This window comes from Sorex fumeus, unplaced genomic scaffold (genome assembly GCF_029834395.1).
Source record: "Sorex fumeus unplaced genomic scaffold, SorFum_2.1 ptg000075l, whole genome shotgun sequence".
Lineage (NCBI taxonomy): Eukaryota > Metazoa > Chordata > Mammalia > Eulipotyphla > Soricidae > Sorex > Sorex fumeus.
The window spans coordinates 18,769,224-18,781,501 of NW_026606132.1; the positions used below are offsets into that span (position 1 = coordinate 18,769,224).

The following is a 12,278-nucleotide window of genomic DNA, read 5'->3' on the forward strand; positions in this document are numbered from 1 at the left end:
GCTTATTTATTTTTAATATATTTTATTTTTTTCATTTTTAGGCAACACTCGATGGTGCATTGGGCTTCCTCCTGATTCTGAACTCGGTGATCATACCTGAGGGCTCTAGGGATCAAATGAGGGTGAGTTGCATGCAAAGTGAGGGCCGTAACCCCGGTATTATCTCCTTAGCTCCATATCATGCTTTATACATATCATTCAAGTACATTTTTTATTGACTCACAGTGAGATACACAGTTACAAAGTTGTTTGTGATTGGGTTTCAGTCATACAATGTTCCAACACCCATCCCATTATCAGTGTACATTTCCCACAACCAATGACCCCAGTTTCCCTTCCTCTCAGTCTATTTTAATATATAGATTTTCACCACACCACATTTCCTTCCTACACTGAATATTAAGCCTATTTCCAACTGTCTGGAATTTGCATACTTTAATACTATATTGTTCTCGAATAAGTTCTTCAGTCACCTATAATGTTTAAATGGGTAGTTAGGAGTAGAAATTTAAACAAATTTCTGTTCTTCTTTCCACTCTTCCTACTATAAACCATTTTCATTTGTGATGGTGTGTACTTTCATGAAGAGGTAAGTAATTTCTCATTTTATCTTTTTGTGTAGAATTGTTGAAGGTCATCACTTTCACTTCATTAAGGGATCACATAATAAAAATTCTGTCATTTCCTTTTACTTTAGCTGAAATGCCTCTGTAGGTGGAAACGTTTTCTGTTTGCAGTTTGGTTATCCTAAGTGAAATTGTATTCTTTTCTATAAAAATCTCTTATGCATACAAATTTTGTACAAATGTATTCAATTTGCTTTTTCCTGACTTTTTCTTTAGTAATTGATTATATTTGTAAAAACGTCTTTCTTATGAGTAAATATTAGGTTACTGCTATTTTCTACTTCATTATTCACTCATTTATCATCATTATTTCTTAGCTTCTACTTCTTTCATTTGAATGTGCAATTCCTTATGTAGTGTCTTAAATTGGTTGGTTGTTTTAATTATTTATTGTATGACAATCCATCTGTTTAATACTATGCATTTCTTACTGAGTACCAGTTGAGTTGCATTACACAAATTTTATTTTATAGCTTCATGTATAATACTTAAATATTTATAAGTTAGAATATCACACTATTATAGTATTAGAATTTATGTGTGTGCAAAGACACACTAAGGCATTAACAACTTATTTATAAGTACTATTTGTAGTGCAAATATTAAAATTTAGAAGACATTTCATGTTTCATTACTTGTTTGTTTGCTGCTATTGTTATTGTAACAGACTATAAAGTATATTTCACTTCCAGTGACAGAAATTAGTTTTTTTCTCATGAATGTGAAGATGGTTAACACTAGAAAATCAATCAATATGATTTGCCACCTATAAAAATCAGGAGTTTTCCAGGAAAACAAAAATTGCATTAAATATTTAATATAACTGAGTTTAATGTAAGGAATGGGTTTCACATCTGATAGAAACTACTTAAACATATTGAAGAAAGTCTTCAGAAATAACAGTGAGGAAAAATACGTTATTTTAAGCTGAAAGATAAGAGTGACTGTTAATTTATCATTAGAAAGAGTGTAGGATGGAAAAACATATTTTAAAATATTGCAAATAGAGAGTGAAAAGTAGTAGTAGTAGTACGAGGAGAAAGAAGAAGAAGAAGAAGAAGAAGAAGAAGAAGAGGAAGAAGCAGAAGAAGAAGAAGAAGAAGAAGAAGAAGAAGAAGAAGAAGAAGAAGAAGAAGAGAAGGAAGAAGCAAAAGAAGGAAAAAGAAAAAAAGAAGAAGAAAGATGAAATTTAAAAAAAGGTCTCCCAAAGAGACAGAATGGGGAGTGGTGGTGGTGGGAGTGAATGGCGACATTGGTGGTGGGACACGTACATTAGTGGAGGGATGGTGTTAGAGCATTGTATGACTGAAACCCAATCATGAACAGGTCATAACTGTGTATCACACGGTGATTTAAAAAAAGGTCTATAAAACAAAACCCAAACTAAAATTTTACACACACTGAAAATAACTTAAAATTGATCATGTTGTAAATATTTTTCAGAGAAATAAAATATATCAACATACTCATGTTTAAAGATATACACGATGATTCTTTTTTCATAATGAAAGCCAGTAGTACTTAAAAGATAAAGGAAATTCTACTAGTATATATTTAATGTTGCTAATATGAGTTTAATGTTATTTGAAGGTAAAATAAATTCTTTTAAGATACATATTGTGATTTCATGTGTACTCACTAAAAACTCCATAAAGACATAAGTATATAGTGGCCATATATTCCAGAAAGGCACATTTAAGGGAGAACTGAGGCACAAAAAAATGTAAGGTGTAAAATGGAAACAAAGACTAATATAGTAAATTTAAGAAAGATTATATAATTGTATAAATAGATACACTCTAACAATATAATTCTTATTAGCAACACATGGACTTGTCATCAAAATATCTGAATTTATTAGAACAATATAATATTCACTGCCACTGTTCTCCCGTTGTTCATCGATTTTCTCGAGCAGGCCCAGTAACGTCTCCAGTGTGAGACTTTGTTGTTACTTTGTTTGACATATCGGATATGTCACAGGGAGCTTGCCAGGCTTTGCTGTGTGAGCAAGATACTCTCGGTAGCTTGCCGGGCTCTCCGAGAGGGGTGGAGGAATCGAACTCGCGTGGGCCATGTTGGCTGCATGCAAGGCAAACGCCCTACCCGCTGTGCTATCACTCCAGCCCAATATAATATTAGATACTTTAAAAACAATAGAGAGGCCACGGATGAAGCTGAATGGTAGGGCCTTGCATGTCCGGGGTTCAATCACCAGTACCAGTCAATCAAATAAAAAGGTTGACAAATGTTAGTCTACAAATTGATAGGTCAGCAAGCTCTCTGCTCTACCACATGTCCTTCATTTACATATGACTTCAGGTTGGTTTTCTACTACCATCATATAGCTGCTCAGCCTCACCCAAGACTTTATGGCTCACAAAATCTAAAAAAGCTATAATTTCTCCCTTTACAGAAAAAAATCTGACTAGTGACATAGAACACTTTATCCAAGAGCACGTGTGTTTAGGTATTGGTGAAACAATTATAAAATATTCTATAATTTATGAAACTATATCATATGTGGGACTCCACACCAGGCTTTGGGGTGGGTGAGAGCCCTCCCCACCCAAAGGGACCCAACCCTGGCAGCCGACCTCCACTGCCCAATCACTGCCCCGCTCCAGGCCACTTTCTGGACTGCATGGCCACAAAGCGGCCTCTCGACACATTATAAGACACTTCCTACCCATTTATGCCTCTCGGAGAGCCCGACAAGCTACAGGCCCACATGGGCAGAGCCTGGCAAGCTCCCCATGGTGTATTCAATATGCCAAATACAGCAACAACAATAGGTCTCATTTCCCTGACCCCGAAAGAGCCTCCAGTCGTTGAGAAAAGACGAGTAAGATGAGGCTGCTAAAATCTCAGAGCTGAGAGGAATATAAATGTTACTGGCACCCGCTCGAGTAATTCGACGACCAATAGAATGACAGTGATACAGTGATACAGTGATTTTATATGTAACTTTAGTCGATGAAGAACATGCAACTAAAATTGAACAATAATAAAGATAACATATATGAAAACTTTAGAATACAATGGAAATGCTTGAAGACAGTTATAACTGCATTCAAGGAAAACCTTAAGAATTCAGGAACTAACATCTCAGAGAAGATACCAGGGATAATTGATGGGGGATGAGTCAAGATTGGGCAAACTGCTTTTCTCTCTTGAGAATTCAAAGAAAGATCATAGTCAAGAGAGAAAGAACAGCAGATTTCCAGCATTTCCATTTGATCAGAGAGATAAAAGGTAGATTTAAGCTCAGAATGTCCACACTTTTTCTTATGGACTGAATTATGTCCCCTAAAAATTGATATATTGAAACTCTCATCAAATAAGATGGAAATGTATTTACTGATCAAACCTTTAAATCAGGGCCATGAGAGAGTAGGATCCTAATCAAATAGGAGTGGCTGGCATTATCCCAAGAGCAAGAGATACCTAAACACTGCACACACAGAAAATTTCCCTAACAACAATCCCAAGTTTGGGACAGTTCCCTGGCCAAAATGGTTTAGCATCTTCAGAATGTAATAAAGGCACACACTGCCTATATTTATTCTCCTTCAATGTTTTAAGGTGGGGAATAGGCAGATATACTCCCCCTTACTCTAGGAAGAAGGAAAGAGTGTAGGGGAGAGGAGAAACAGATGAGAAGTGACAGAAACCAGGTCAAGGGAGTCAGGTACAAAGATAGCTCAGCAATGCTAGAGCCTACTTTGCAAATCACAGAGTCAACAACACCAACATCAAGAGACCCAAATAGGAGCAACCTAGCTTAGAAGGGAACCTGTCAATATATCAGGCTGGAGGTGGAGTGGGGGTGGGGATATGGGAAGAAATCTGGGAACACTGATAGAGGGAAGTAAACACTGGTGGTGGGATTGAGGCTGCAATACTATATATATAAAACTCAACCATGAATAACTTTGTCATCATGTTGCTTTTATAAAGATCACGATCACTATGATCACGATCATCCTGTTGTTCATTGATTGCCTCGAGCAGGCACCAGTAACGTTTCCGTTGCCCTAGCCCTGAGATTATAAAAAGTGCCATATTCAAGGCCCTTTCAGGGTTAGGAGAATGAGACCCATCATTGTTACTGGTATTTGGCAGATTGAGTACGCCACGGAGAGTTTCCCAGACTCTACTGTCTGGGCAGGTTACATTCGGTAGCCTGCCAGGTTATCAAAAGTAAGAATGAGATAATAAGATGTCTCGCAGCCGCAAATGCAGTTGCACACTTCCGGGAGCTGGATTTTATAGTCTCTGGGTCTTGGCCATTGATGGGGTTACATGGCGCCGGGGGTTGTTGGTGAGTGTGACCCCTGCATACTGGAAGATGGAGGATCTGAGTGGAGGATGCTCAGCTCCGATCCAAGCAGGCTTGGAGATCTCAGCCCCAGGACCCGCATGCCTTTGTTCCTCTGCCGGTACCTTCATCTTTATAAAGATACAAAAAAAAGGCACATACACACAAATGTGCCAGGGATAGAAAAATAATACAGCTGGGTAGGGTGCCTTCCTTGCACAAAGCTTCCTGAGTTTCCAATCTCCAGCATCCTATATGGTCCCGTGGGTACTTCCAGGATTAGTTGCTCAGTGCAGAGCCAGGAGTAAACCCTGAGCATCTCCACACAATGTGCCCACAGGACCATATGAGATGGAATGGAATAAAACTTTAGTTTCTTCTAGCAGTAGTGGGCAATATAGTTAAAATATAAGAAGCTGGGCAGGGGCTGGGATAGGGTAGGGGTAGCAGGAGGGATACTGGGGGAACTGGTAGTGGAAATGAGCACTGGTGAAGGAATGGATGTTCGATCGTTGTATGACTGAAGCTCAATCAAGAATGCTTTGTGCTCTTTCTCATTAATGAGGTGGCTGAGTGGGACACACAGAGATGCAGATCTTTGTGAAGACCTTGACGGGAAGACCATCATGCTTGAGGTGGAGCCCAGTGACATCATTGAGAATGTCAAAGCCAAAATTTAGGACAAGGAGGGCACCTTGACCGGCCAGCAGCGTCTGATTTTTGCAGGCAAACAGCTGGAGGATGACCACACCCTCTGGGACTACAACATGCAGAGAGAGTCCACCCTGCATCTGGTGCTGTGGCTCCGTGGGAGCATCATTGAGCTCTCGCTTCACCAGCCGGCCCAGAAGTACCGCTGTGAGATGATCTGCTGGAAGTGCTATGCCTACCTGCACCCCTGCTGCAAGAAGAAGTGCGGGCACACCAACAACCTGCGGCCCAAGAAGAGGCTCAAATAAGGAAGGCCCCTCATACCCTGGGCTCCTTTATTGAGGCCCTGCTGCCTCAATAAAGTTACCCTTTGATTGACTAAAGCAGCAAAAAAAAAAGCTTTGTAACTATCTCATGGTGACTCAAAAAATAAATTTAAAAAGAAGGTGAAGAAATAGGAAACTGCCACAATTTTATTGTGTATTTTACCTCAGGGTGGAACGATAGTGCAGCAGGTAAGGCATTTGCCTTGCACGCGGCCGACTCAGGTTCAATTCCTCCGTCCTTCTCAGAGAGCCGGCCAGTTACTGAGAGTATCCCGCCCACAGGGCAGAGCCTGGCAAGCTCCCCGTGGCATAATCCATATGCCAAAAACAGTAGCAACAAGTCTCACAATGGAGATGTTCCTGGTGCCTGCTTGAGCAAATCGATGAACAATGGGAGGACAGTGCTACAAAGCCCTGCTACTTTACCTCCCATGCTCCCGTTTCTGCTCTTAAGTGCCTGTTCAATGTTGATGTGCTAACTAGCTGTCCTTAAGGTCTCTGTCAACATAAAGGATGGCTCAGCTGTTGGGAACCCAGGTAGGGGAGGGAGAGATGTTGTGTTGAGTAAATGGCCAATTTGTGAGACCATTGAGGGTTTTCCAAGAGACATTGAAGTTTAGACAGTCCTTATGTGTTTGTTTCCTTATGTGTTTGTCTCATTCTCCGCAGATGAGTGCCACTGGACGGAGATCAAAGGTGCCTATCTGATTGGCTTAAGACAGAAAATATCACCTCAGGGTAAAGCAAGAAGGCATCCTTCTGCAAACCAAAAAATGACACCTTTCAAAATTCCAAGCTTGCTACCACCATGATCTTGGACTTCCGATGTGAAGATCTGTGAGAAAAATATACTTTTTTTAATGGAAAACTTAGGATCACACATACCAGGATGTTAAATCATTTAGACAAAACAATGATTCTGGTGTTAAGGTGAGACACTGAGTCACTATTGGATTTCATTTTAGTTACCCCTCCTAGAATGCAAAAGCATTTTTTTCTTATAAATTTAGTAGAATCCCAAGATGTAGCTGCTCTGAGCCAAAGTTCCAAACAGTGCGCTTCAGCAGAAATTAAAAGTGAATTCAGGGGCCAGAGCAATAGTACAGTGCGTAGGGCATTTGCCTTGTACTGCCAACTCGGGTTCTATCTCTGGCATCCCATGTGGTCCCCTGAACACTGCCAGGAGTGATTGCTGAGTACAGAGCCAGGAATAACCCCTAAGCATCACCAGTGTGACCAAAAATGCAAAAAAAAAGTGAATTCAGAAACTGTTGAATTGACATAATGTATCTCATTTTAACATGATAAAACAACACAAGCCAATTATTACTATTTTATTTTTACTGTAAAATTATATATATGTATATAATGTGTATATATGTATATATAATCAACATATATATACATATATATTGATTTCCAGTTGATACCTCAGTTGTAGGGCTGGAGCGAAGCACAGCCCTAGGGCGTTTGCCTTGCACACAGCCAACATGGCCGACCCGAGTTCGATTCCTCCGCCCCTCTTGGAGGGCCTGGCAAGCTACCGAGAGTATCTCACCCGCACAGCAGAGCCTGGCAAGCTACCCATGATGTATTCGATATGCCAAACACAGTAACAACAAAAGTCTCCAATGAAGACATTACTGGGCCCACTCGAGCAAATCGATGAACAATGGGAGGACAGTGACCTCAGTTGTAGGTCTGTTTCAGATTTTTTTCTGTTGCTATTTTTCACTGTTTCCTTTCCCAGAGTCCTATTTATATTTACATGATACAAAAACTTCCTCTCTGAAGGACTTAACTGATGCACCCGATGGGTTTCAGATGATTTTTACTTTTTGGATACTCCCAGTAGTGCTTGGGACCACCATCTACACACATTAACAATCAGCGTGGTGTTGGCATGTGATAGTGAAGATGTAATCTAGAACCTCACATATCACACCCAAAGCACAATTCTTGTTTATTTTGGAAATTAAATCCAAGAGAGTGTTTTTACTGATTGAAAGTAAAGTATTAGAGAATGTTGATGCAGGTGAGATAGAAGCAACAGTGGTTGGTCTTTGTCTTCATTCATGATTCTGAGGTTCTTTAATATTTTCAACAATGAAAATTAGTCAGAAAGAGAGGGATAGACATAGAAAGACTATATTAATCTGTGGAATATAAAGTAACGGAATAGGAGACTAACACCCAAGAATAGCTGAGATAAGTACCAGGAGGTTCACTCCATGGCTTGGAGGCCAACCGCACATGCTGGGGGGAAAGCCAGCTCAGATAGAGAAGGGAACTCCAAGTAAAGGGTGTTGGGAGGATCCCAACAGGATGGGAGATGCATGCTGAAAGTAGATTATAGACCGATCATGATTGCCACTTAATACCTCTGTTGCAAACCACAACACTCAAAAGGAGAGAGAGAACAAAAGGGAATGCCCTGCCACAGAGGCGGGGTGGGATGGGGGGATGGGGATGGGTGAGAGGGATACTGGGATCATTGTTGGTGGAGAATGGGCACTGGTGAAGGGATGGGTACTCGATCACTGTATAACTGAAACCCAAGCACAAAAAATTGTAGGTCTACAACTGTACCATCATGGTGTTTCACTAATAAAAATTTTAAAAAAAGAAATGACAATGCATTCATAAACATACAAAAAAAGAGAAAATATTGAATAGTAAAGATGTTCAAACTCAGAGTTGGAAAGTAGAAAAGTTTATTGGAAAGTAGAAGAGGAAAAAAAAACAAGCTCCCCAAGTGGGGATGAACTTAATATAGGATTAAGTGAACTGTGATTCTTTTTGTGAGATTTTCATAGGAAAATCGGGTCTTTGTGCTACAGAGGATGCAGGGAACCTAGAGGGTGGCACTGCTATTTGTCTTTCTGGTCACCTGCCTCAGGTATTGTTTATTATCTTTGTCTTGTGAATAAAAAGATAATAACTTTTATCCAGGAATGTTAAAGAGAGGGCCTTGGGAATGAGGTGTGAACTATGGAACTGCTAATGAGGGGAAACTGTGGCCTACCCTCTTGGTAAAAGGAAACTGAGGCTTCCTCTTTCAATGTGGTGAATGAAAAGTTAAGGAGAACAGGGATCGATTCACCATTTACTGTCATGGAAAACTCTAAATGCATATCTTGAAAAACCACACCTACAACGGCAACAATGTATAAATGTGAATAAGGGCTGGAGCGATAGCACAGTGGGTAGGGCGTTCGCCTTACAAGCGGCCAACATGGCCAACCCGAGTTCGATTCCTCCGCCCCTCTCGGAGAGCCCGGCAAGCTACCGAGAGTATTTGATATGCCAGACACAGTAACAACAAAGTCTCCAATGGAGACGTTACTGGGCCCGCTCGAGCAAATCGACGATCAACGGGAGGGCCTTTACCTTTACCTTTATCAATACAAAGAAGTGTGTACAAGGCACTATAGATGATGGACCAGAGAGATGATAGAGAGTAGATAGAGCGCTTGCCTTGCAAGTAGTCAAGCCTGGTTTGATCCCCAACATTATATATGGTCCTTTGAGCCCCACGGGGAGTGAGTGCAGAGAGACTAGATTAAGCCCTGAGATAGTCAAATGTGACACAAAGACAAAACAATAAAAAAGAAGCTATAAATTAAATTAAAAGACAAACCACAAGGAGGAACATATTTTAATAACCATAAATAATAGAGGTTACATTTATTACAAAGCAAGAGTTGATGCAATGAAAAGCAAAAGATGCATAACAATAAATTCATAGTAAAGAGAGAAATAAATGACTGTTGATAATTGAAAAGATGCTTAGCATTATTACTAATTTGGGGATCTTAATAAATATTGAATATAATTTTTATAACAGATTACATTAGTTTTATATTCAATAATAAATGAATCAGAAATGTCAGAAATATAACTCAGAAACTGCTGATGAGAGTAAAAATGATCATAACAGCTCTGGGTGGGAAGAGAAGAATTCTGTAGATATCGTTTGAAATGAGTCTGTAAATAAACCCTATTATCTGGCAATTTCACTTAAATGTCCAACAATTCAGAAATATATAAACATGCATTGGATTCGTTCAAAGTGGAAAATACAGTACAGAAGTTAAAATGAACTAAAAGGAGCTACATGTAATAACACGGATAGATAACATTACAACAATATTATCTAATGTTTACAATAATCATAACTTAGATATGATCTATAGTATGCAGACAAGGAAGCTCCAACTTAAAATTTTAGCTCCTTGGAGTTAAAACTTGAAGCAAATATTTGAATCCTGATCCATAGGTATATGAATTGAGAGTTCATATTCTTTACACCAACTGTATATGAATTTTCGGATTTGTTCTCAGTCAAGAGGGACCATGTGAAATAATGAAATATTTTGACTTTTTACTATTCCTCAATTCAATTTTATTATCGAAAAGCATATTTTGTTTCAGCATATCTATAATGGAAGATATTCCTTTAGTTTATAGTATATAATGTAGACATCAGTAGTTTTCCCTGCAGATTCAAATCCATTTAAATTACATGACTATCCCTAAAGATGTATAATTTGTTCCTCTATGTAGATCAATTCTAAACAAGATATTGATTCTTTCCATAATCTCATCCTCAAACACTTTGAGACGGAAATTCCATGTGATATTGATGAGTGTCAACACCCATCTGCAGTCCCAGCAATATCAAACGTACATTCTATAATTCTCAGATTGAAGTTTTTCTCAAAATGCTAATGAAATCATCTAATACACAGTAGTAACATTTTTGGATATTAAATTAAATACTATAATTTCTCCATAAATAAATGTCAATAAAAATTTTCCTCGGATATAACAAATGCATAGATTCCAACTGGATAACAATAGTAAAGGTAAAGGTAAAGGCCCTCCTGTTGTTCGTCGATTTGCTCGAGCAGGCCCAGTAACGTCTCTATTGGAGACTTTGTTGTTACTGTGTTTGGCATATCGGATACGTCACGGGGAGCTTGCCAGGCTCTGCTGTGCGGGCAAGATACTCTCGGTAGCTTGCCGGGCTCTCCGAGAGGGGCGGAGGAATCGAACTCGGGTCGGCCATGTTGGCTGCGTGCAAGGCAAACGCCCTACTGCTGTGCTATCGCTCCAGCCCTTATAAAACCAACAATAATAATTATGACATATTTTTGATTGGTTGTCTTACCAAGGATCTCTCTTTGTTCTCTCAGTCAATAGTCTACAGCAATTTCTTTGTTAATATTTCTGAGAGGAAAGTCGTACTGCAGTGCAAAACAAATAGATTATGCATGAATACAGATTTGACCTATACACACAAAGATACTTAAAATTTATATGCTGGCATATTTAAAAAAACCAAAATATATATGTATATATATATATATATGTATGTATATATAGATATATATTCACACACACATACAAAATAGCACGCATTTTTTGGAGCAAAGTTACAAGGAAACTGGTATTTCTCAAATGTGAACTAAATTCATTTCATCTGAATGCCTAAACACAAAATAAATTTACATATGGAAAGCACCAAATAAATATGTTGGCCGGAAGCTTTCTTAGATGGGAACTAAGTGGGGAAGGATAAACCTTATGAAAAACTTAATAATCTCACCCTTATAAAACAGAAACTTCTGTTATAAAATGATTAAGAGCATTGAGCTACTTAAAAAAAAGTGGTGAAAAACATTCACCAAGTGAACATGGCAGAGATGTTTAACATCGTTAGAAAAATGCAAATTAAAGGCAGAAAGAGATGTCTCTCCTTAACTGTGAGGGTAGCTAAGATTCAATGAAAACAAATGGCAACAATACAGAAAGCTGACAAGGTTGCAGAGATACTGCATCACTCATACATTGCTGTTGAGAATATAAAATGGTATAGCTCTTGGAAAACAGTTTAGTACTATTTGTACAGTTTGATGTAAAAATTCAAATAAAATTTGACCCAGAAGTGTACTCCAGAGCATTTCTTACCAGGAAATAAACGTTTATTTTGATACACAAACTTTTACATGAATGGTCGTAGAAACATTATTTGTAATAGCCAGAAATGCAATTGAGTTCTTCAATGGGTTAATGTTTAGGTAGGTAAACTTTAATAGTGACACATGACTAACATGATCCATCAATAAAATGGAAGGAAATATAATCACACATAACTTGGATTAATATCAAGGGCATTTTTGTTAAGTAAAAAAATTCTCAAAAAGACATATACTTTATGATTATATGTATAAAATTAAATTGAAAATTTCTTTAATTTCACCAGTTTTTCATGCATTCTAGTTTTGTATGTGTCTAATAGTTCTTTTACATCTTAGCCTCTGGATCATATATATGCATATCTAGAATATT

General features: G+C 38.5%; 1 pseudogene; it reads left to right on the forward strand.

Annotated features, from left to right (window-relative positions):
* The first annotated feature begins 5,535 nt into the window (after positions 1–5,535).
* On the forward strand, positions 5,536–5,906 carry LOC130038440 (ubiquitin-like; annotated as a pseudogene).
* Positions 5,907–12,278: the final 6,372 nt, after the last annotated feature.